Source organism: Apteryx mantelli, chromosome 1 (genome assembly GCF_036417845.1).
Source record: "Apteryx mantelli isolate bAptMan1 chromosome 1, bAptMan1.hap1, whole genome shotgun sequence".
Taxonomy (NCBI): domain Eukaryota; kingdom Metazoa; phylum Chordata; class Aves; order Apterygiformes; family Apterygidae; genus Apteryx; species Apteryx mantelli.
This window is the reverse complement of record NC_089978.1, coordinates 193,184,135-193,211,031: the sequence shown is the minus strand read 5'-3', so window position 1 is coordinate 193,211,031 and position 26,897 is coordinate 193,184,135. Positions and strand designations below refer to the sequence as shown.

General features: G+C 37.1%; 1 protein-coding gene across 5 annotated transcripts in view; it reads right to left on the bottom strand.

Moving 5' to 3' along the window:
* FOXP2 (forkhead box P2) overlaps positions 1–26,897 on the bottom strand; it is a 454,906-nt gene that overhangs the window by 403,616 nt on the left and 24,393 nt on the right. For 3 of the 5 annotated variants that reach the window (XM_067314922.1, XM_067314902.1, XM_067314950.1), the window contains exon 2: positions 5,637–5,710. The exons of 1 other annotated variant lie outside the window; for it this stretch is intronic. The gene's annotated coding sequence lies outside the window, so the exon portion shown is untranslated. Of the gene's footprint in view, positions 1–5,636; positions 5,711–15,818; positions 15,982–26,285; positions 26,477–26,897 lie in introns of all 5 variants that reach the window. One more of the 5 variants, XM_067314932.1, reaches the window with a different exon arrangement.

Sequence of the window (26,897 nt, the reverse complement as noted above, 5' to 3'; positions counted from 1 at the left end):
TAGTCTTGGCATTTCCCTTTTTATCATTTAGTGCCATTAAACTCTATAGTATAGTCAACTAGTTTCCACAATGCAAGAAAAACAGAAGTCCTGCATAATACTTTGCTAAACTTGGAAACAGTACAAGAAAATGTGAATCTAGGTCTATCTCAAATGGACTCTCTGTGTTTTCTCTGTCTCTCCTCTAACTCTTTTTTTCCCTAGAAAGTTCCTAAATCAAAATCAGATACCCTGAAGGTGGTTTTGCCCTTTCTCTTCCCACAGCTGTCACTACATGGCAGGGTAAGTCCTGCACATTGAGATGAGTCCCCTTAAAGAACTGAATCACAAAGGTACAATCATATTATTAATTATTATTATTAATATAATAATAATATATTAATATATTAATCATGTATTAATCATAACATCTTAGTGTTATTATTATTAAATAGCTATAATGAAAGAAGTCAACAGCTCTTTAAATATACCTTCCTTTTGCTAAAAAAAGCCTTATTTAAAAATTTAGAAGCCTTATAAAGGTTTTACAATTTGGGGATCTGATTTTAGAAATAAGAAGTCCATTTAAAAACAAGATCTCCTCAAATGGCAGACCATTTACTATTTTATCTTAATTTTATTGTAACACAACACTATTCAGTAAAACTTTACTCATAAATAGCAGCTTAACAATTCAGTGCTATCACTGCTATAAAGAGAAAAATGGTGAGCCTTGAAACCATTTGATCTCCTCATATCAAAATTGCAGTCTTGTACTGACTTCAGAATCTACTTAATCTGCTATTTTGCAACAAAAAAGTAGAAAGACTACAAAAAGCAAAGTGCCAGAAGTAAACATTTGATCAACTTGACTAATTCTGTTTTAAGAAGCAAAACTGCTGTTCTTTTCAGGAGATAAACCTTGACACTGAAAGACAAAACAGGTGCGCGTGTGACCTGTTTACATCAGACAGAGATAAAGTACTCATAGTAGAAAGTACAGTGTTTTCTTTCGGTAGTTTACAAATAATATTTAACAAAATGCCTAGGATAGCAAATCTTTTGAGAATTTAGATATCTCATTGATATAGCTACTCAGACATTGTGGTGATATCCATCATATAAAGACTTCTGAAAAAAACGCACCAACCCAAACAAGTACATGCAACTGTAGCATAGAGAAAAGGAACAGAGTGCAATTATACTGAAAGCAAAGAGGGAGGTCCTGCAGTATCGTATTGTATATCACCAATAAACGGGAGAAGCACTGAGTCTGAAAAACTGATGACTTGCTAAGATTTGCATGCCAGCGAAATATAGTTTGGAAGGAACTAATAATGTGATTGTTCATGAGTCTTTTAAGCACAAAGACTTAAAATAAATAGGAAATTCAGCTACCCAGACAAAATTATACAGAAGCTCCCTATCTCAGATAAGTTCCAGCCTGTACATAAATGCCATGCTGGCTTTGAGCAAGCTGCCATAACCCCAGGTTTCACATGCCTCAAACTCAGCTACCTATTACTAAATCTTTCACTTAGATATTTTTCAATTGGGTCACCCTCACACTGCACACTTTTTACAAGAACACTGTCCTCAGGGGTAGAGTGACCACTCATAATGATGTAGGTGAACTTTGAAGGCCAATCAATGTTTGCAGGACTGTTTCACGAGATGGGGAAATCAGATCTAACTGCTCCCTGGGAATACTCACTCCCATCTTCTCTCTCCTCCTGCCTCTGTCAGCCACAGGCTCCCATTACTTACCTTATGCCATCTACAATGATCTCAGACTTGTCTGTGAGACAATTTAATTCACTGAAATGGCAGAAAGCATATTAAGGCTTTTGCTAAGTTGTTTTTCTGCTGTTTTACTGAGTTAATTTGACCAACAGAAGTGCCTGATGACTCCCAGATCCAGCACGAGAGAGGATGCAAGCCCACACACATGAGAACAGGGAAGGGGAGAGAGGACTGAGAGCAGGGGAGCAGGGGGCAACTCCTCTCCAATTTGGCAGCAGCATATCGTAAGAACAGATGAGCTGTCCACGAAACCACAACTCCACTGCAAACCTGATTAATGACTCTCAGTTTATTACTTATAATTAACCCACTCTAGTTCATTCAGAGGCTGCCTCTTCACTTTATCAAGGAAAGGAGCTTTTTTCTTCCCAAGACCTACTTCAGACTTCCTTCTCAGAAAATGCTGGGTCCTTTGTCCTGAAAATGCAGTCAGAGCATTAACTATCCAGTAGCCCAGACCCTGACTATGTATGGTGAGTCAGCCTCTGATCCAGGTCAAACAAGCCCAGATTCACCCTTCTCCCACCCTCACCCAACAGCTAAGACATTGCTCCCTAGCAAGCCATGGAGCCTTCAGAGATTCCTGTGACTGAAATAGCTGTCGCATGTCCAACAAAATGACTACTCTTGGATTTATCTAGGAGATTTATATACAGTTATACATAACCTAGTGTTATGCTCATTTTCAGCCTAGTTCAAAGCAAACCCGAAAAAAAAAAAGGGGGAAGTAAGACTACTGTCTCTACTGTGTACAAAGGCTACTACAAACCGAAATACCAGCTCTACACGAAGAACCCTTAAATCATGTTAATGAGTTTATGGAAGAAAAGTTACGCTCTTCATGAAAGCAGAAGAGCTGGAACATGAGCAGAGAGATGGTATCTGAACACACTTTTGGAGAACAAAGTATCATTTGGTTCTGGTAATAAACTGCAAGCAAGACTTCCACATAGATGTTATCTAAAGGTTATCTTCTAAGTCATAACAGTCAAAGATCTCAGTGGAAGAGAGATGGGCAAGACAAAATTATGAATGTAGGAGAGAAATAATCCATCGGGGAATTCGAGTCTAAAGAAAGGGTGCTAAAAGGAAAAAAGCCATACAAAAATGTTAAGATTAAAGAGTTAAACCACACTCTATGCAACTTCAACACGTTTTCAGGGCTACTTGCTGGCTCCAGGTTAACGAGGACTAAGCATTTTGTTATAAAGACTTTGCAAGGATCTCAGAATACAGGACTTGTTATATGGACCTCTCAGCTCAAACCCTGAATATAACAACCACCCTCTATGGAAATGTAACCGTCAAGAATAATTTATTGTCAACAGTACACACTGTCAAGTGCAACCCCCAATGTTACAATAGGAACTGCATACTGTACTTTGTCTAAGAATCTGTTGAAGGCTGATTCGTCCAGACAAACACCAAGCTTCTGACACGTAACTTGCCTGGTTGTGAACTGGAATGTTTTTTCAGTCCATTTTGATTCTCAATACTCATAGCAAAGCACAGGCCAATTTTTCACCCACAGCAAATATCTACAGCACTTCCAGAGAAGCATTTACCTTGCCATCTTGACAACTGAGCTAGGTCACTATTAAAAATGCTATCTATGGTGCCCAGTAAACATGGTTTCTCTGTGACATGCAACATCTGGAAAAGGATAAGGTATTGTTCTGAACTCAACTATGTTTTTATGCAAATCTAAGTATTATGGCAAATTAAAACTCCAGTATGGTGACATTAGTGAATCATGTAAACTCCAATGCCTTACATTATTATCCAAAATTAGAGAATTTTTGTCCAGACTCTCCAGGGGAAAGAGTCCAAGTTTCTTACTTTATCGTACCACAACTCCATAGAATCTCTCTTATCACATGATTTGGTTATACTTCTGAAATCATAAAACTAAAAGAACTCTCTACAACCCAGTTACAATACCAGATCTTAGCACAACAGCACTGTGGGTGACTAAAGGTGCAATTCTGTGGCAGCTTAAGCCCATCTAATTGTTGAGCATAGTCTTTCATGACATCCTCCCTCCTCTGCTCCCTTCCTTGAAATAGCTCCTATTGCTCCAAACTGGACTGCTGGTTGGGCTGTTTCAGAACAGCAAGAGTCTGTAGAAAACTAACAGCACAGAAACAAACAAACAATAAAAAACCAATGACGTTTATCAATTTAGCATGCTGAAACGATTTAGCAGTCGAAGAAATACCAGAGCTGATGCAAGGAAATTAGGCTAAGCTAGAGTGAAACATTCTACTGAATACTGAAAAATTCAGTTTGCTCTCTGTTGAAAAATTCAAGTTCTTTCTACATTTCTCATATGAGTAATCTCAATTTCTACACTTTCTCTCTGTTTCTAGTTTGTCATATGCAATTTTTCACTCCATTATGTTAAATTTACAGAAGTATCTCTGAGATCATCCCTCTCACATTCTTCATATTTCTTTCCTAGTTCCAGTTCCTTCAAATATTGCTCAGCCTTTTTTATCTCCTTCAGAAAGAAGACTAGCTTTCACCTGATACAAAATACAGCTTTCCTGCTTTCATTCCTTCAGTTCATATTCTTTATCATTATATTTAATAGGATGAAGGAACACTACAGGTTCCTACTGAACAAAGACATCTACAACAAAAATAGAAAACTGAGATGGCACTGAGGTGTTGAAGTTTATAGGCAGCTGAAGGAGACAAGAGCACAAGAACACCAAGGAAACGTAAGGTATATTTAATGCAAAGGGAGTACCCTCTCAAAACCCCTTAAAATTTCTCCTTTTTGCTATACACAGTATCCAGTAGTCATAGATCTTCTGATGTAAAATATTTCACAGCTATGGCAAGAAGTTCTACGTGGTTACAAGAGATTTTATTACGAGCCAATAGGGTTTAAAAATATGCCAGTTTTCTTGTAAGAATGCATTTTTTTACTAGGTTATAGCCTTCTAAATTAGATACACATAAAATTGAGATTTACTGCAGTGTTGCCAGTCCTTAAAATGTTATTACAAGCAGTTTTATATCAGCTCTCTCACATCCCATGTAACTCTACTAAAACTTCATGTCTCAAAAAAAATCTGTATCTCTTATCGGAGGCTGAGTAAAGTTCAAAAATATATGTCTGAAGTCTTAAACCTATGAAGAACGTTCTTCAAAATAACAAAAATAATGACAACTTCATATATGCCTATGAATTTTACATGTGTTCCTAAAAGCATCAAATAACATTGTTTAAAATAACTGAATTCAGACTTATTTTACTATCCCATTCTGATTCTGAAAGGTGACACATAGCATCTCCAAGTAACTGGGCCTGAGACAGAGATGAACAGATGTGGAGCTTTTTTTCATGAAAAAGAGAATCTCTTTCTGTTATAAGGCATAATGAGTGACACAGAAAGCCAAGTAAAGCTGAAAAGGAGGAAAATATGCATGTCCAAACCAAGCACATTGTTATAAGGGTCATCCTCAGTCCTAAATAATGCATCCAGGTTTACCGTGTAGGATGTCTACAGAAAACTGGCAACAAAGCAAAGATCATGGCTACATAGTTAATACTTTTAATAAGGTTTGATTACATTTTGTACTGTCTTAAGAATGTTACATCATTTTGTTAGTCTTTAAGAGTATTGTAACAACTTATGAATGCCCTTTAGAAAGAAGGAAGGTTTTAACTTAGAAATACAGTAGTGGTGCAAAAGGTAAGCACTTTTTGCAAGACTCCTGTCTCATTCCTCTCACCTCCTCCCCTTCTCCCGACATGTCCATTTGAGTGTTAGTATCAGGCGACGTATGGGATAAAAGCAAGCAAAAATGAGAGCGCTTTGAGAGGACTTCCCAGAGCAGCTTACCTTCATGAGGTCCCAGCCCCTCCCATGGGATGCAACATTTGAAAAACAGCTTGTTCTGAACACGGAATCCCCACCTGAAACACCAGTTAAGAAATTTAAGTAGGAGGGACTAAACAAGTGGAGATATATCCAGCCACTCAGTTTAAACTAGAATTCTATTTTCTTTTATTCCCTATGGTCTAATGTTAAGTGTCTCTGAATAAATCTTTTGTTTTAATAACAAGCCTATCTGGTATTGAGAGCAAGGTGAATGAGAGTTGAACTGACACCTTACAGTGGCTACCCAAGGAGAGCAGCACTTGGAAGAAGCACCAAGGGCACCAGGGAATGACAGGGCATGCACATCCCAGTCCACCTCTTACAAGGAATAAATGGCTGAGACAGGCACAGCTACACCTCAAAATATCACACAAGGAAGTCAAAAGAACAACCAGTAGATTGGAAGACAGACAACTTTAGACAGTAAGAGTTTAGTTTCTGTGATTCCTATGATTACCTTTCCTTGCCTTTGTAGATGCAGGTTTTACAGTTATCTAGAAATATTTCTGTAGTCTTCCAAAGATTTTCCAGTATCCAGAAAGACACACTAAAGCATGCTTACATTTCAGTTCATAATATTCTCTGATTGTAATCTGCTAATTAGTTTTGCTTCTTTAAGATATGTTAACAAGCATTTAAAAAATCTGGCTCAGATCTCCTCCACTGGAGAATAGAACATATATAATGTTAAACAAAATAGAGAAAGGATGTACTCCAGTAAGCATATAATATTTTAACTATATGCTATGTGATCAGGTTACCAAGTGGAACCATCACTTCTGTGCTCTCCCATTTAATGCTCCTCTATTTCAATGTTCAACGATAACATTGCCTTATTTATCTTCATGACTCAGTCTCTCATATGAGACTACACACAGTTTACAGTTGAGCAAACAGAATTTAGAATATCCATATACAAATTAATGTTAAATTTCAAACAGAACATGATGGCAGATGACCAATTTACCGTTACAACATCAGTATCAAGGTCATGTGTCATACCTAACCCTAAGGACCAGGCCTTCAAGAAGAATAAAAGACATTTAAGAAAATCAAGGGTGTTTTTTTGCCTGAGGACATTCAGAGAAATACTGGCAATGATCCTATGCTGACATAAGAAACGAATCAACTGAAAACAGTGGCAATGAAAAAACACAGGAGCCAGCAAACACAGTCCCTCAATAGCAGATCAAACTCAGCAGCTGAAGAGAAGGCAGTAGAGGACAAATTGATTTGAGAATAAGAAGTCATGAGGTCCAGAAGTTGCTGTCACTGAATATTCTGTCTATTGAGAGACAAAATACGTATTTCCTATTGAAGAACTCGAGAAGTCTGCTTTCTCCATCCATGTTATATATTAGCATTTTATTAATTAGCTGAAATAGCCTGTGGTTGCTGTTTTCACTTCATATTATGTTTTATTTTGATTTTTAAAAGTAAAGAAGAATGGTAGCCACTTTCTTTCTTCAGGCTCCATGTAAATGTACTACCCTATACAGAAAAGGGAAGAGGAATGGGAAGGGGAGGATTGCGATTTTATCACATACTCTCTTTATTGCTGCCATCCTGTTTTCACAGGGGAGAGCAGTATTCATCAGGGGCTCTTTACATTTTCTTTCTTCTCTCTTCTCTTTGGTGCTGATGCTGACACACAGAGAAATTCCACTAGAAATGGCAGCACCGTTAATTATCAAAGGACACCCTGGGCTGAAATTGTGCTGGTACATAGTGTACCTTACACCTTCCTGAGCTGCAGTGCTGTGCTCTAGAAATAACACTTACACTTTACCACCTAAGTGTGCAGCCTTTGTGTTTTCAAGAATAATCTGGAGAATGCTAAAGAAAGGTTACTTACTAGCCAATGGAATTTTTCATGATGTGTAATCCACAGGTATTTTCACACTGTGAGAAATGCCTTATTCCTTGGGAGTGGAGAAATGTTCCCCTTTGCAGGACCAACAGAGATTCTACCCTCATGATGAGAGAGTGAGAACAGAGAGCGCGTTCCAGATGGCATTTTAGTTCCATCTCAACCATAGAGAAATACAGAAAAACTTCAAAGAATACAGAAGAAGACAGGAAAGACAGGCAAAAACAAATGCAGATGAAGATCAGTAATAATTTCAGTTACTAGTAAATACACTTTACTTTTCAATTGAATTACAATCCGCACATACATTCACACTGTGAGTGACACCATGCCATTAATCCTCAGTCATAAATTATCCAGCAGAGGATCTCAGAGGCTTCCATGCAAATAGCAGCTCCATTAGTCATCAGTGTCTCAGACATGATATAGCCTGATGAAGATGTGGATGTAGTTCCACATGGTCACTCAACAATTACTTGAGCTTTGGAAGGAAAGCCCTGATCAAGATAAGAGATCCTGTTTTAGTTGTTTATTGCAAATCTTGATATCATTCTCTATTCAATTAGAGGCTAGCTACCACATGGAAATACTTGAACCTGACGTTACAGCAATAGACATGGAGGCTTTGTCCATACTAATAAACCAAACAGGGCCCAGACATATGCTCAGGTATCAAATCTGTGAATATAAAAAGACAGTGCTCACTTGTGCTGCCTTCACATCAAGGGTCTAAAACAGACTAAACCTTCGAGATCTGAGGCTTAGGAGAAAAAAATGGGAAATCAAAATGCAGTCACGAATAAAAAAACTTAGATGTTTTCCTCTGCACATAACTAGTCTTTAAAACAAATGCATATGGAAGATCAGTCACACAGGTCTTAATTTTTCCCACTCTTCTTGCCGTGGAATGGCACTGTCATGGGAAGAAGTGAGCAGGCAGTGAGAGGTTCCAAAGCTTCCATGTGAACGTGTAATGCTAGGGGTAAATCAACCCAGTCACCGGACAAAACAAAGCATCTCAATGAGCCTTTGACAAACCTGAAAGGAGGAAGGACAGAAACCAGATGATTAATCTTTGAGTAGGAACGAGCAGAAAAGGGTGCCAGATGGAGTTCTAGAGAGCTAAGGCACATAGCCTAGACAAAGCTGGAACCTGTGACAAACTTACTAAACGTCAAAATGAACACCCCTGGACTGGTACACCTGAAGTAAACAGTAATACTCTCACAAAGACAACATTCAGCACCCACACAGTGACAGTGGAGCCTTGAGGATAGTGAGAGAAGTCAGACAGACTGATCTGTGGAACAACAGTTATCAGAAATGACAGAAATTTTGCAGATATGTACCATGAAACAAAGAAAATCCACACATTACAACAGTCTCAGATCCTCTGGACAACAGTAATGAACAAGGTCCTGCTCAGACTTGTAGTCAGAACTTCTGGCAATGCAGCAACTGGCGAAATGCATTCAACAGCCCACCTGTCCATGGTCTCAAGAATGCTCCTAAAAAAGAGACTACACCCTGACCTCATCTTAAGCAAAAACATGATAATTTCCTGCCCGCATGGGAAGTAAAACTGATTTATGATAGGCTGGTTTCCCCTTTGAAAAATCCATATAGGGCAATCAGATGTCCTGCATACACTCAAGAAATGTGATTCTGTTTAATTTATGTGACAGGGAATTGGAGGACCAGGGAGAATAAGCTGGTCCTTTTCTCTACAGACCAGTTGTATAGGACCCTCACAGACTAGAGATGATCTTGCACATTTCTGCTCAAGCTTGCTGTACTGTTGCAGTCCTTGGATATGAGCTTGGAAAGCTCATGTATATGTATTTCCGAGGCACTCTGAGTTCCAGAACATTGTGAGGCTCATACTCCTCCACAGACCTCGGCCCTTCGATGACAAGATTTACCCTCTGGGGTCCCCAGCCCAAAAGGGATGTTCTAGACATCACTCTCTGGAAGGGGGAGGGAACTGGAGGAGTATTGTCCTGTGGCCTGTTGCGACCAACACAGAAGGAGTTTCCTGTATTTTGAGAAATGGCAACCAGCTTGCTGAAAGGATGCAAAGCAGAAGAGCACTCAGAGTTGGAAACATTTAATGTTAGGTGATGTGTGGCATGAGGCATGACAGAGGCTGGCTGGGAAATGAACTATCAGATAAGGAAAACGCAGACTAGGATCTGTTCACAGATAAAAGAGAGAGTTTGAAGGAAGAGTTAATAGTTTCTCCAGTGATCTCAAGGGTTTGCAGTAATATAATTTTTGGTTCAAGCGTTCACCTTGGGACCCAAGCGCTTGAGGAGAGACTGAGTCATTTGAAGAGATTCAGGTTTTACACCTTTATGGAACCCTTTATCAATCAACCAATTGTCAAACTAAATGAAAAAAAGACACAGAGACACCAGAAGTTAACAACAATGACTGCCACCACCATGGTGAAAACTTCAAGGACTACAGACAGGACAAACAGAAAGACCCTGGAATGAACACAGTTATCATCTCAGAACAAAATAAATTGCTTACAATGGGTCAAATTTCTAACTATATCAAAATACAGATCCTAGGATATTAAAAATTACAGACCTCCTACTGAAAAGCCAGGAAAATGCTACCTAAATCCACATGTAACAGGAATTTCAGATGTAGGAATGCAAAACACCCTTTCTTTTAGCAGGAAATAACCTCTGTAACATCCACTTCTACTGGGTTGTGTTGCAACTGACTGTAAGACACCCAGCATATAATACAACACCCGTCTGCAGATAAAGCACACTTCCATGAGAAGGATGTCTGAAAAAGGACACAGAAGCAGGGTACTGAGAGGGAAATGTGGCAAGCTAGATCACACAGTCATTGTTCATTACATCTAGTCCCCAAGCATGATGCCTTGTTATACCAAGATGGTTGAAAACCTGTCAGTCTGGCCCCAAATAGAGTGGAAATAAAAGTTAAGAAAGCAAATAAAAGCTTAAGTTCCTGGGACACCATCAGGCCTGCTGCCTACCTCTATGCCATGACCTGGTAAAAGTTACCATCCAGCGTCATGAAATATCTCCCTTAGTTTAGGCTGTTCAAAATGCCACCTGGAGAAGGCTGCCTGAAGAGGGCACAGGAAACATTCAGAGCTTGTTCCCAAAAGAATACAGGCTTCTTTTTTTAGGATAAATGGGGACACAACCTAGGAAATGGGTGTCCCTCATAGTTTTGCAGGAGCATGGAATTTCACTAGTCCAGGAACTGAAGAATGGGGAAACATCTAATAGGAGGCCCCTGGCACATGTCTGGAGCCAAAGTGAGCTTCTTATCAGAACAGTGGACACCACAGATTAACCAGAAGTGTCTATCACAGTTACAGAGGTTGGCAGGGATATTCCATTAACCACTTGTGCCTCAGAAAGGATTGAAATGCAGTCTTCCAAAGCTTACAAGGAAGAAACCAGAAGAAGGCAAAAACATCTCCAACAGTGTAATTTACAAGATGAAATTGCAATGAGGCAAATGAACAGACTTACTTCCCCACCCAAAGGTCTTAAGACTCTGGTCACCAAATCTCAAAGATTCATCCTTTTCTGATACAACAACTGCTTCTAGGGATGAGGAGTTAAGATGGATGCAGAAAAAGTCCACACTCCCTGGAATTTGATGTTTCTTGGCAAGTCCTCCTGGTGGCAGAAGAACGCTAGGCAGGAGCAGTCTGGCTCTAAAATGACCTCAAAGGCCAGGAGCACTATAATGTGGATGGTTGATACAAAATGTCTATGTGTCAGGCTACACCATGCTTCTACCTCTTTCTTAAGGGGAACCCTAATGGAGTCTGTGACCACCTAAGTAGATCCTTGAAGGAGAACTAGTCATCATGATCCCTCATTTCTCCCTCAGTGCCGGAGGAAGACAGGTGATCCAGAAACGATCAACCATTAGACAACCTTTGTCAAGGCGTGAATATCTTACACATACATACTCATGGGGGAAAAATTTGATCTTGAGAGGGCAAGCTGGGCAGACCTTTTCTTACCATACCTTAAGAAGAGTAACAATCACTGTTGTTACAATCATTGTAAGCAGGTTTTTTGTCTCCTTAATGCAAACAGCTTCTGATGAGAATTTTGTATCAATCAGATCAACAGAAATTTAACAAGTGGTAACTCAAGAAAAAGTCTTTATAAAGGAAATATATACAAATTTGAAACAGATTTCTTAAATAATATTTGATGGTATGTAAATATGCTTACTATGTGTATGCAGGTAAATGACATTATGAAATGCTATGACAGGGAATAAATATGTCTAGAAACTTCACAGTAGCAAGACCTTGTATTCAGAATTTCCATTTCAGACATTAACTGAATGTCAAATCACAGAAGCATATGGCTTGAACTTCCCTATATTTCTCTTTTTCACATAAACATTTTTCTTGCATTTCTTTAGTTTTTAAATTTCAATCACCTAACTGGTGTTTGGTGAAACTGTCTTATTCAAGACAGAAGTAGTAGAAAACCTGAAGTAAATTACTGAATTGAAACTGCTTTAAAAAGCCAAAGATAAAGAAAACTGAAAATTTTCCTCTTTGAAAAACAAAAACACCAAAGTTTTAGGATACTATCGTATTTAAAAAAATCAAAATTTAAAGCTGCATAACAGCGTAATCTTAGTGTCACACTACATTCAATTCAAGAAAGAGTAATGCCGGCTCATTATTGTTGATGTTATTATGTCAGAAAATAGTGCTAGTTAAAGATAATAGTTTCTCAACTCAACTACGGTAGTAAAGATATAGCTAAATTAGACCACATGAATAATTCATTACAAGAGGTCTGATTTTGCATTATTTCTGGTATTACTTTTAAATTGCAAGTTGCTTTGAGGGATAGCAGAGATTTTTATTTGAAGCTTGGAACTTTCTAGGGCAATATGTTTTTGTCTTGGTATTCAGAAGTAAGGAATCTGCTCTTCAGGGTTCATTACTTGGTGCCCTCAACACACATCGCACATAAAAATAAGGGGAAAATAGATCTCCTGTATTTTTAATCTGTAAAACTAATTATTAGCTCATCTTATAAAGCCTCCTCTTAAACATAAACATGCTCTTTAAATTGCTGAAGTTTGAAAAAACAAGATTTTTCCAAATGAGTAAGTGGAATTGCTCACAGAATTCACAATTTTTTGATACTAATGTAATACTTTAGGTTAGAATATAAAAAGGCCAGAATATAAGTTCCATGTTTGCTAGCAAGAACTTTTTCAATACTATAAAGTTTTCAGCATACTACTATCAAAGTTTTTATGCAGCGTACTGAAATTTAGCACAGTTTAAATAGTTTAAAATAATTATCTTCCTTATCAGCATATAACAGCCTATTTTTGGTAGACCTACATCAACAAAGTTTTATTCAAATGACATGACAAGAAAATGTCATTTTGTTTCACACACCAAAAGGAGGTTTACTAGAAGACTCAAAATATTATTTTGTATTGCTAAATACAGAACTGTATTCCAACAATTCCTAAATAAAAATTTGTATTCCCAACTACTAAACCTAATTTTTAAAGCATTGGTAAAAATTGCAGCCTATGCAAAGCATTATCCTATCCTTAGATTAGAGAAGTTTGATCTCTCTTGTTTCATCTTAGTTCTTCTTCTGGCCTAAGAGGTACAGAAGTCATTGTGGAATGGCAACATATTACTTTTCCCCCAGAAAAATGTAACTCTTCTCCTCTGGCTCTTCTCTCCTGATGCTCCAAACTCAGCCTCTACATTTGCAAAGAGGAGACGAATGCAGAAAGGAAGGAGAAACCCCTTTAGGAAAGATTACTTCACCACCCCGTGTAGTCAGGGCTGCCAGTTGTTCATAAACCCATTGACTAGGGCAACTCCAACGAACGTTTTCCTCCTGCGGTGCCCGTGAACGTCAGCCGGACACGACAGCCTACCTGCGGTCTGTCCTTGCAGCCCGGCCCTTCCCTGCCCTCATCCCTGCACTGCGCTACCCAAACACTCAGCTGCACCTGCTGGAGTGGCCAACAACAGCTGCTAAAAGAATGAACTGTTTCTCCCCCCGCTTTTTTTTTTTTTTACAGAATTTGAAGTCTAGTAATACACACAAATATGTGGTATTTGTGGGTACTACAAATAAAGAGTTTAAAAGTCATAAAAAAACTTTGAAAACAAGCAATTTTCATATGTTCTTGTATGCTATGTATCAGAAACCACTATCTACCAAAATAGAAGTGGGGAGGTTCGTAAAGGAAGTTTGCACTCTTTGAACTACAGACAAAGTAACTTAGAGCATCTTAGAATCGGTGACATAAATATATATAAACAAAAATACAAAACAATCAGACAATATCTCAAACTATTTAAATTAAAAAGTAAAGTTTTATGGATAAAATATAGCATATGCAGTATTGAGTCATCCATAAGTAATGATGGTCAAGTTTAATTAAGAAGAACATACAATTTCAGTGAACTGTGATCATCATTGTTTTAAATTAGCATAAATTCAGTATTAATTAAGCATTCTTATTATCACTTATAAAGCCAGAAGAATTAGGTGGGAAGGAGGTTATGAAATGTCCAAGATTAAAAAAAACTCCCTACAAATTTTCTGCCACAATTAACTATACACTAATTGTTTTTCATTTGATATGCTCAAAGTTATTTCCCTTCATATGTGTAACACACTACAGAATTTTTAGACTGATTATCTTAGCATGACAACACAATCACATAAGTCAACTAAGCATGTCTCTTTCGCTATCCACCACTTCTGTCAACTGTCCTGAGCAGTTTACTAAATTTTCCAGTGTAAAATAATGATTTGACATTGTTCATGTTCAAATGATACACTTTTTAACCAAGATCCTGTAAACAAGCTAAGCCTAAGTTCTGAAGCACTCCATGAAAACTGTCCAGAAATTCTATAGCTGCTTCACTTGAATTAGACAAACTGTATGAAGTATATATTAATTAAAAGAAAACAAGCAGTACAATGAGTTCTTAGATCGATATTTAGAATTCATTTCATTTTGTGCATCTCTCCACCATTCAATCTTTTAATACATTGAAGGTTTTGTAATGGTAACACTGAACAGATTTGTCAAACAGACACCTGGAAACTGTGTTTGGAAATCACACCTTGAGAGGTAGCAAAAGAAATATGAGATGTGTATTTCTGCTAAAAGTGATCAACATTGTAACCAATAAACCTGCACGCTTTCCACTGGAGATGGACCTCACTTGATTCTACTGATGAAGAAACCAGAATAAACATCATTTTTAATACAGGCCTCAGTTCTCTGACTGAAGAGTGTAGTTCTAAAGTCAGTAATGGCACATCCAGCTAGCATAGTTTTCCTTCCAGATCTTTCTTCGGAGCTCTTCAAGACTACCTACTTGGAGTACAGAACTAAAAAGAAAAGCAAGAAGGAGAAAGAGAAAAAAAGAGAGCTTTTGAAAGTATTCTTTTCCTTTTGTTCCATGAGACTCCAGTTTTCAGATTAATGAGCAGTACGTACTGGAAAATAGAGTAACGAGAATTACTACTTTCAAAATCTACACTGATTCTTTTTTGCAAAACAAATGTGAAAACCCTTGACTAAAATAAAGAAAATTGGTTTTACTTCAGTTTGTTTCAAATGTGGGCAGGAGCAGAGAGGCAACTGAAATAATGGGGAAAGGTAGAGATGTTTCAGTTATATTCTTTTATTGATCCAATTAACTACGGAAAGAATAGTCAAAGCATTAAACAAGCAAGCTTCTCTTTACACTTCTTACATTTCAGAGAAGACTGCTTTCCTTTTTCTCTATATTTCCTCCTCCTTTAGGTTGTCTGTGCTTCTAAATGCTTCATATAACAGCCTTCTGCCAATTTACCTCAATTCTGTTTCTCTTAATTTCCTTCCACCACCTTGCCATAACTCTTGAGAGAGCCTTCTCATGAGAATCACAGCCAGACATCAGTGTCCTTGGGACTACACAACAGTTTGGTCTTTCTTTCCTTGCACACCACAGCACGGGGCTTTCAACTTCCCCAGGAGATAAGCTGAGAAAACAAGCTCCATGTATCACTCCTTCCTGCTTTTTCTAACTCCCATCTCTCCTAGATGCCTCATCTCACATTTCTTGTACCACCCCACAGCTCTGCTTCTCACCTGCCCCTCAGCACAAATATCATAATCCATTTCTATAAATCATAAGAGAAAGTCTAAAAAGAGGAAGATCAGGCTTTAAACTGACAAGAGGAAGAGAAGCAGAGTTCTACCTGGAGAAGATGACAGGTAGACAAGACAGCGATGTCATGATACTGCTGCTCCTAAAGTCCATTTCAACATTCATGAGTTTAAATGGGTGCAATATGGCGATGAGATATTGATGTGGGATAGATACTTCATCTGGACCTAGTCTCCCATCTGGAATAACAAATACTGGTAGAACAGGAAAAAAATGTTTTAAAAATAGAAAACAAATTTGATTAACCTAGACAGGAAAACAATTATAAAACACAATACTTTAAAGATCTTTCATGTAACCTGAAAGCTGAAAATGTTTAGCCACACTTGTGCAGAAAAACATTATCCCTGTGAGGAGAAAATACACACTTAGTAAAGCAACAAAGAATGAAGGAATGGCAAATAATGAAGAGTATGTTGCATGCAGTGTGCATCTACACCATATTCACCAAACGATCCAGAGCAAAGTCCATTACTAAAAGGACAACAAGTATGTATATGTATGCTGTACGTAGCAACAAATAAGGTGGGCTCCTGTTACAGAATGGGAAAAGGTAACTTTGAAAGAATTACGGTAGTACATCAGCTGAATATAAACTAGCAGTGGTCAAAGGACTAATATAATCTTTGAATGTATAACCAAAGGAATTTAACTGAGAGGCTATGCTACCTGAGTATTTGACACTGGGGTCACTCCTATGGAAACAGTGTTACTAGTCTGATAACAGACAACTCAGAATACTAGTAGGAAGGGTTCACAGAACACACTTTGAGTATAATTAAATCACTGGAAAACAGGTCTGACAATGAAAAAGCAAATCTGTTTTGTTTACCAAAGACAAGATTATGAAATGGTTCAATCACAGTCTGTAAGTACCCAAATGCAGAGCAGAAGCTTGACAATGCTATTTTATTCCTCCCTGTCCTTTTCTAAGAAAGGTGTAACAACATCATCAGAGCCTAGAACCTGAAGCAGGATAAATTCAGATTAGAAATTAGAGACAAGAATTGAACGCTGAATTGTTAAGCACTGTAACAGGTTGCCAAGGGCTATAATGGATTTTCCATCACTGAAAGTTTTTTGTTTCCCTTACCTCCTTTCCCGCACACCCTGGCCCAAGATCAAATGATCAGATGCTTTTCTAAAAGATATGATTTAGTACAACCTTTATTGGACTTAAAGCAGAAATTAATTTGAGGAAGTCCTGTTCACAAGGAGTCATATCCTAAGATTACAGTAGTCCTTTACAGGCTTAAATTCAGTTAATGTAAAACAACAATAGCTCAAACTTCTTTTAATCCTTTATGCCTTCATGACATGCTCGTTGCCAAGAAGCACCTGTCATGGACTAAGACCTCGCTCTACTAGGTGCTGTATAAACAGAACAAATAAGTAATCCCAGCATGGGAAAGCTGAAAACCTAAACATATGACACAAGACAAAACAGGTGGACACAGACTGAGACAGCAAGGAAACAATGAAACAATATGGGTCAGCATGAAAGGCAGGAGCCCTAGCGTATCAGCAGCCTACCCACTGTCACATTTTCTTCAGGCAACACAGCAAGGGAGAGTTTTAATGAGGGATTTGAAGTTGGACAAATTTAGACCAAAAATGATTTTTAGTAGTGAGGATAATTAACCAGTAGAACAAGTTACCAAGGGCTGTCATGGGATCTCCATCACTAGGAGTATTTTAAAACAGTGTTGATTTTTTTTCCCCTGAAAGATACACTCTGCTTCAAACAGGAATTAATTCAAGGAGAAGTCCTATAGCTACTATTATGCTGAAGATCCAACTGGATGATCATAATGGTCCCCTCTGGCTTTACAGACTGTGTTTTCCAAGTAACTATTGCCCCTTTAAAAAGATGCATGATTACTTCACATTAAACAAAATTATTAAGATCAACTTACAGAGTCCCACAAAACCAATTAAAATATTTAAAATATGCACCAGCCACAAGACCATTCCAGCACTGAGTCCTTTTGCCCACTGTTTAAACTTCTGCTATGACATAAGTAAAGATGAGAAGCAGAGAGACATCAAAGAAGAAGTGGATTTCAGTGAGCCCATGTACTTACTATACAAGTAGGTCATTTACACAGCTGAATGAGTTGCTAAGTTTGCCAACAACGAGCATAAAAATAATACAGGAAAAAAAAGACAATATCACACTCATGCTACACAACTTATTTTGCTTTAGAGAAATAAAATGAAAAACATATAAAGATAAGCAAAGTCTAGAATACTGAAGAAGGAAGAATTCTGCAAACCATACATTCAGAAAAGATGAATACCATTTGTTTTCATATTAAAATAGCAAATATATCTAATAGGAAGGAGCATAAGAAAGGCTCATATTGTCTGTTAGTCAAGATCTCAAGTTAGGGAGCTTTAACTAAGCCATGTATTTTAGACAGTACTTCGTGAGTCCCAGAATCACAGAATAATTGAGTTTGGCAGGGAGGTTTCTAGTCCAACCCCCATCTCAAAGCAGGCTCAACTATGAGATCAGACTAGGTTACTCAGGACTACAAAGGGGTCAAGAATTTAATATTCAGTATAGGAAAAGAGGACATACTGTCACTGATAGAATGACCTTGTCAAGCATATGGGTTAAAAAGATAAATAAAATTGTGTTTATCATCTAATCTTTAAGATGATAAAAAACTGTATTTATGAGCCTCTGAAAACTATCATGTGTGGAAGGTCTTAGTTAGTCAAAGTATTCCTTTTCCAGTATTGCTATATATACCACTGCACACAGGCCCAATTTAAGACCAAGATCACACTGTTGGCAAAACCACAAAATAACATAAAAAGTGGAACACTGAGCATTACAATGCCCATCTTTCCAAGAGCAATATTTTGTACACTGAATTAATCAACCACATTTGGTGTTTATGAAGTCTTTGGAATAAAGTAAGACTGTGGCATTAAGAAGTTTGTAAAATAATATTTTGCATGATAGATGATTTATAGAGTATTTTAACTAACTGAAAAAACTCTGATTGGCATTGCATCTGTAGGGGAAGGTAGAAGCAAAACAGGAAATGAATTCTTGGTCAAATAGTTAAGAGAGAATGGTAAACAACCTATTATTGCATTTGCATCAAAACCCATGTCACTGGGAATATAAACCTCCTAAAAAGGTACCAATACAAGAATAACAAATCGGCATTCTAAATTGTCCTCTATAGGTCAAAACAGATGTTCTTTTGGAAAAGTTCAACAAAGTTTCTTTCACATTTTTATTGACACAGACCTAAAAGATAATAATAATAAAACTGATTCAGTTGACCTTTGTAATACTCTTCCAAAAACATTTCTGAGGATATGCAGTCAACATATATATTTGCCTTGTGAGTGGAAATACACTCTATTAAGAGCTTAATGTTAACCTTCTTACTTTACCTTTACAACATTTGTAGAGTTCACTAGTGCACTACTGTCTTCACACTTCTCATATGAGTATGTATGGACAAGCTTGCTTAGTCCATTTCAGTTTTCAAAATCTTAAGATAGATATCTTGAAGGACTGAGGAAGACAGGAAGATGGCAAATGATATATACATGGACTACATATCTAGAAAATCTGTGAGTCAGCTTTTCATCTTTTGAGTGATAAACCACAAGCCTACTAATCACCTCATTGGTGAAGCCTAACAGTAACTTACAACCATTTATTCTGAGGTAGATGCTGAGTCCTTCACTTAAGCAGCACTTCATAACTTCGTTATATGAAAAAGCACATTAATTCTAAATGCCTTTGCAATGGTGTCAAGTTTAGTAAAGTTTGGACAGAATTCCAGGTAACCCTTGAAAAAACATCATTGATACAGACATCTGACAGTGAGCTACTGATGTAACTTGAGCCAGAACTCTGATGTAGTTCATTTTTGTGGCTACTACAAGGCTCTGAAACAATCTGCAATTTTAAGATCCTGCATGAAAATAGCTACTCCTTTGCATCCACCAACTACTGGCACAAAAAGTCTTGGGAACCATCTGAAAACACTAATCCTGTCTGTACAAAAAGAAAGACCTCTTTTGATGTTGAGGAGAGTCTCAACAAAGGAGAGTCTCAATTCCAGAAGTATGGGACTTTGGAGGAGGGAAAGGATTTATCTTAACTCTTAACTCTTGTTAAGATAATTTCCAGATTAGGTCCAGACTAGCAGCTATCAGAAACCACCTTCTAAAAATCCCAAAAGAATACTATGCTGAGAATATATATGCATCTGCCAACCTTTTAGCAGAAGAACATTCTTATGACCAAGAATGGTAATGAAAAGCACAAGTGAACAGTCAATGAAAGTTTGAAGCTCAGGTATCCTAAGTACCAGACCTGAATTCTTCTGTGGATTTGACTCCTTAAAATCTTCACCAGATTCTCAAGGAATCTAAGGAATTGAACTGGTTTGATCCACCACCTGTCACTACCAGGATACTGTAAATGCAAGCATTGATAACATGACACTTAGTTTTTGTGGATGCTACCTTTGGAGCTGCTGAGTGAGAGCTGAAGCAGATTTCTTAGCAGTCATTTGAACCTTCTTGGTACCAGATGTGGAGATTTCTATAGCTATGTCTATTCTACTAAACAAAAGAGGCTAGAGTCCATTCTCTGGCCTGAGAGCCAGAAGCACAACACAGCTTGTATGAATAAACTCTCTTCCACAAAAATCTCATTAGTATAAACAATCCTCGGTCTCTGCAAGTCTGGGCATAGCCCCCTAAGCCAAGCCCAGACACTGCCTGGGAGACTTCTGTGAGCACAGGACAAAACTCAACCCAAACCCTGGCCAGATTGGTTTACTTGTAGAGTCATAGACAAATGTGGCCAAACCAGAGCTAATATCCTTTTGTCACCAGACTTCTTTGGCTACTAAGAGCAGGAAAACTTATTCAAAAGTAGTTGTATTCCTGATGTAGTGTTCAGCAGTACATGTCCTGGCTGGTGCGAAAGAGGGAGCAGTACAGTCAGGGCAGAAAAGAACCATGTCTTATGCCTAACTTTGATGCTCAGGTTCAATGGAAGGATAAATGAAGCACTTGTCTGGAACACATCCTTGTACCAGTTTATATTCATAAACACCAGGTATGCAGATCATGATTAGTTCATTATCAAGACAGCACAGGGCCAAACAGTTATCTTTGAAGAAGCCACAAAAGAAGAAAAGTCTTCATGGAAGATGAAGTACAGAGGGAGATATGCTAAAAGCAATCCAAAAAAGAAGGAAAAGCAAATGAAGTTCAAGCTAGAGAATTCTGCATGGCATAATGGTTGCAAGGGAACACTTTGACTTTCCTGGGCACATGAAAAGAAATCAAGTGGTGGCTGAAATAGTAGTGGCTGTATCCCACCTTCCATATTCATTCCTTGAGTATGAAAGAAAGTAGAGATACAAGCATGTAAGACTAAAAAATTAACCTAGCACTATCCTGCCACACCAGGTATATGGAGATATGTTCAAAGTATAAATGTATATTTTATAAATGTATACTTCATCACCACTCAAACATAAAACAAAAATTCCAGATGTCTTTTCTTTGGTTTATACAATAGACAAAGAAATATACAATATACAATATACAATATACAAAGAAATTTCTCTTCAAATTATATTAAACACATTTGAAGAAAATTTAATACCTGGTAGCAACAGCCAACAAAATGCTATAATGGCAGTTGCAACATGATTTCTTAATTCCTTTCTTACTTTTGGTTTTAATTTTGATGATTCACTGCTACTCAGTGATCTGACATGGTCCTCTCTCATAGACAGAGATCACTTGCCCCAAACAGTACACAACTCATTTTTTTAAAAACAGATGGAGACAACGATCTCTGAAAATTAGATCTATGTGCAATTTTTAAAATGCGTGTCATTTAACTCTTTTCTTGATGTAACGCCAATTACTTTGAGTAACTTCTGTTGTGTTCAATTTGAGTATCCCAAAGACCCTGATGAACTTAAAAAAAAAAACATTGTCAGAAAGTCCAGTTACAAAAAAAAGGGACTGTAAATGAATGCTTAAATTAATTAAATAAGAGTATAGATTCGTTTCATCTGTCATGAATATGGTGATGATCATCTAATCTTTCCAGCTGCACAGAAAATACCAGAAAGGGAAAAAAGAAGCTATTTAAGTTGGTTAAAGCTTGTCTCTAACTACAATAAGATGAATAAGAGGAGGAATTTAAGGGTAGTACTCCTATACACATAAAATAACAAATTAAAACTGAGATGAAAAGGTCCCAGAATATTATTGTTAATAACACTGAAGGAGGCACTTTATCTGAAAACAGACTGAAGAAGCCACCCAAGAAATACACCTATATTTGAATGGAAACAAGCAAAATAATTTAGTAAAGCTCCTCTTAGATTTCACACACAAGTTTCATGGTACTGCATGGCAAGCAAGTATAGGAGTTTTACAAATCTGGTTAGGCAAAAAAAGTGGGCATAGTATCGGGTGGTGCATTCTGAGTCACCACATGCAATCTTTTGCTATGTAAAGCAACATATCCTGCCGATTTTCTTGAGAAGCTCCTTAATCTCTCCTTTAGAAATTTCCTTTCCCCCCATACCACTTGAATTCTTATAATCTTTTTTCTGTCCTCCAGCCAAAATCTATCCATGGCTAGTTTACACTCTTTTTCACTTGTTCTAACAGTGTCCCTTAGCTTAAATAGTTCTTCCTCGCTGATGCCTTCCTTTCCCTTCCCTAACATATTTAGAAATATGAAAGAGAAATCATATCCTCTCTCTCAGTTTTTGTTTCATTAAGCCAAACATGTCACACTTTCTTAGTCTCATCTTACCAGATAAGCTTTTCATCTCCTGACCATCCTCACAGACCATCTCTGCTACTGTTCCAATATGAATTCATTTTTCCTGGGGGAAAAAAAGTCTTATGGCTAATAGCACATATGTCCCTCCCAGTTCATGACTATCCTCAATACTCTTTTGGGTAACTTCCCCAGAGTTACAGTACAGATATAGGTAGTCTTTACACACACTTACAAAAACATAATTATTGCAAATTATATAATATTATTTCAGACATGGTAATAAACTATTATTTAGAAATACTGATTTGGGGAAATAAGAGCACATAGGTTATTTGCATTATATGCCAAAGTACTAGGCAATCTTTCACAACCAAGTGACCATCAAGAAAATGTTTCTTAGTACTAAAATAAAATATATGCATTCTAGTAACCCACACATTTTTATCTGCAGAGATGTTGTGAACTTAATTTTCTGACACTGTATACATGTATGCACTCAGAGAAACAGATTTAAAGTCTCAGCATAGGTTGTTTAGCTCAGTTACTTGCAACAGATCTGAAATAACAAGCTGACCTGAACTGAAACTACCATCAACAACTTAATTTACATCTAATTACTTTCAAAGTGAGCAAATAAAGAGTTTGAAGTGTGTTGCCGGATGGTGGTCATGTGCACTGAACAGACCTCACTACAGACTGTGCACAGCAGGACTAAGCTCTCCAGCTAGGACAGGTTACAAATTTGCACTGGAAGGTAGCTGCGCTTGCCCCCTTCTCTGCAAAGGTTTGCCCTTAATATCTCACCATTCCCACACAAAGAAAGCCATGGCAAATCCTCAAATATGAGGCAAGGCTATTATATTAATGGCAGCATTTTACACTGATAATCGAGAAAGAAGTACTTGGTCCACACAGTTTGAAGCTTGGGGAATTTAGGCAACTAACTTCAACACTTCATCTGCCTTCCTAGAGTCATCTATCACCAAGAACTATATAGGCAGCTCCCAACTCAGTAGAGCCAGACAAGCACACTGTGCAAAAGCAATAGCATCCACATATGAACCTGCACAAAATCTTAGTTTACATAGCCTCGACTCCTATCAATTTCAATAGGTCACTCAAGAGTGGAGAAGTTGTTGAAGAAAGTGATGGTACCCCATTACTTTAAATAATAAACATTCTCTAAGTAATTACTGAAAAGGGTTACATGTCCAATAGGCTGGAGTCCTGCATATAAACAACATCTTAACATGCAAGATATGCAACATGTATCACATCTTATAAATATTACTATACAGTACTCTCCCCCAGAACAAATATTTATTATGACAAAATATTTAATCATTGTTTCAAAACAAGACTTTAGAAAACAATGTTGTACTCTCTAAAAATTTCCATTATACAAAAAAAAAAAAATCAAAAACAAATGATCCTCTCCTACACACACACTCAAGACTTTAGAAGATACTAGTCCATAAACTGGTACTAGCTTGACTGTGAACAAACAAAAGCAAGTTGTTCAACTCAGTACAGGTGATGCCCTCAAACTTACTGCTGGTAGTGAATGAACTTGCTGCAGTAGCAGTTATTAGCTGATCTGAACTTCCAGACATTCTTCATAAAAAGTGGTCTATGAAGAAAGAAATTTCACTACAAGCTAATAGTCTCATTTTAAAAACTTTCCAACTATCTGGTGCACACTAAACACACTCAACAGTCTACCTGTATTACCATGATATTACACTTCAGAGAGATTATTTCAGTCATGTTATGTATTTTTTAAAACTCATGATAGAGAAAGCACATCTACTTAAATGATGTTCTTCTTAACCAGAGTCCTTGAGTAGTGTATTTCAGCTTACAGCCAGACAGCCTTCACCAGCTAAATACAGAAACAGGACCCAGAAATAATTCATAGTGCAAATAATTACAGGGCTTATGATTCACCCCATACCATGGCATGTGTTGTATCTTCACTGTAAATACAATAGTTTAAATTTAAAACTACAAGACAGCTTTTAGATGACTGTTTTTCAAAAATGTAAAGGACACAATTAACTTACCATTAATGCCTTGGAACTAAAAAGTCTAATTTTTAAGTGTACTGAAGCAAATGGATACTTTTGTACTGATGTGAGTAATTAAAGTACAAGAGCTTCACAGACTCAGAGATGTAACGCAGCCCTTTTATCAAAAGCAGTCACTCTATCTCGGCCTGACAGTTAACAGCATATGATCTAGTAAACAAATACTTTCACACAGTACAAAAGTGCCATTAAAGGCCAGAACTGTCAACACAGATTCCATTCTTACAAGAGGAAAAAAATATATAAACTGTTGATCACCTCTGGTTGCCTTAACTAGCATGGAGGTTGTCATGGAAACATTTCTGCGAAGTTAACAGTGATGAAACACAAACACTTCCAGTTTAATTGCTATTAGGTTTAGCATACCAGAGTTTATTTATACTCAAAGAGCATTATGATAAAATGCAGTAGAAAGTAAAGCTAGTAATGATCTGGCGTAACAAAGCCCAGGGATCTTTTAAAAAAAGGAAAAGAAAATAAAGCCAAATAGAGAAGACTTTTTTTTTTTTCTGTGCTGAAACAAGACAAAAATGAATTACCTCCTTCCCCAAAATATTAACAGAACTTTCAACTAGAACATGAGTTGGCCATAACTGTTTTAATAAAACTATATTAAGATATTGATGTGTGAAGATACTAAAGAAACAAAACATCTTCAAACAGGGAGGTGTATATTTGAACAAACAAATACAGTGATATCAACTATACAGATTCAAAACAGATTTTAAAAAAAATCTATAGCATATATTTTTATAGCATCCATATTATTCAGATCGCATACAGAAAGGCATCTCCCTTTTCTAGATAGAATAGACCTCATTCTGCTATTTTCTTACCAACAGAATTCCCCAGTCAAAAATGAGAATCCTGTTGTCCTTGCACACACAATTTGAGCTCAATGAGATTTCAAATAGTAGTTCTGACTGACTACATGAACGTAAGTCAGGGAGAGCTTAATTTTATTTCATTACAGTTAATGGGGATTCACTTTTATCTTATTAGAATTAAACAAAATTCATAGAGATGGATGAAAGTTACTAACTAAAATATGCAGGTTCCTTTCATTATAATCCGATTTCATTTTTTAATAATACTACATTCATTCTTAGTGCATGATTTAAGCTAATGTAAAAGCTTTAAAGAATTCCAGTGATTTTTTATCTGTTTTCATTAGCAGAAGTTTACTTGACTCAGCTGACAGCCTGCAATACTCAGAAGCTGAAGAGAAGTCATGGGTTTGGCACAGGGACTGGAAGCAGCACTGAAGTGAGTACAGCAAGAGCGCAGAGCAAAGATCCAGAAGTGGTGCTGCTGGCATGTGCTAAACATGGATGCAGAGCAGGAAAAAAAAAACAAGTGGAATGCATCATGCTTACAGTGCAGACATCGTCAAATTCTTAATCACTGGCTCTGGCATACAAGTATAGGAATGCAATCTATTGCCCATAACCTGATATCAATTTTTTTCATTCACATGAGTGATATGTTTTGAACAAAGGTATGGAAGGGAAAATGGTCTGTAATGAAGTAACTATATTTTTAATCATTTTCCACTACCTGCTTGTTATGTCTAATATTAAAGTAAAAATACACTCATCTTTACAATTACCATATTTATGCCTCTTGATTCTTTTTTTTTCTTTTCCCATTTGTCCCTCTTGCATTTATTCATTCTCCACTTTTCTTCTTGCTGATGTTCCTGACAATCATCATTCTCTCCTTCCAAGCCACAAAAGTTATCATAAATGAAATTGTTAACTCTGAATTTTAAAGACCATCATTAAGTTTGAGAATGAGTACCTAAAAAGGGATTAATAAAGAAAATGGAATAAGGATAGAGTCAGTGATTCAGATTACCTGCGGATTCAGGAAAATAACACTGTAACAAGTTTACATTCTCAAGATTATAATTACTATCCCAACATGAATATATGGATTTGAAATGAGAGCTTAGATCTGGAGTAATTTGAAGAATGCCACAAACATTTTTGTCAAGTAGGCCCATATTCACCATGCAAAAATAATTTCTTCCATACTACTTTTAATAGCTAGCTATATTTCAACTCAAACTACATAATTCAGCTTCCAAGAGGTTACTTCCTGCTAATTAATAATATGATTCTGATCTTTATGAATATTATTTCTGTGAAAATTATTGAAAGACAGCAGTCTCTTTAACCCTGATACACTACGCTGCAGTATTACCATAGTCATTACTGCA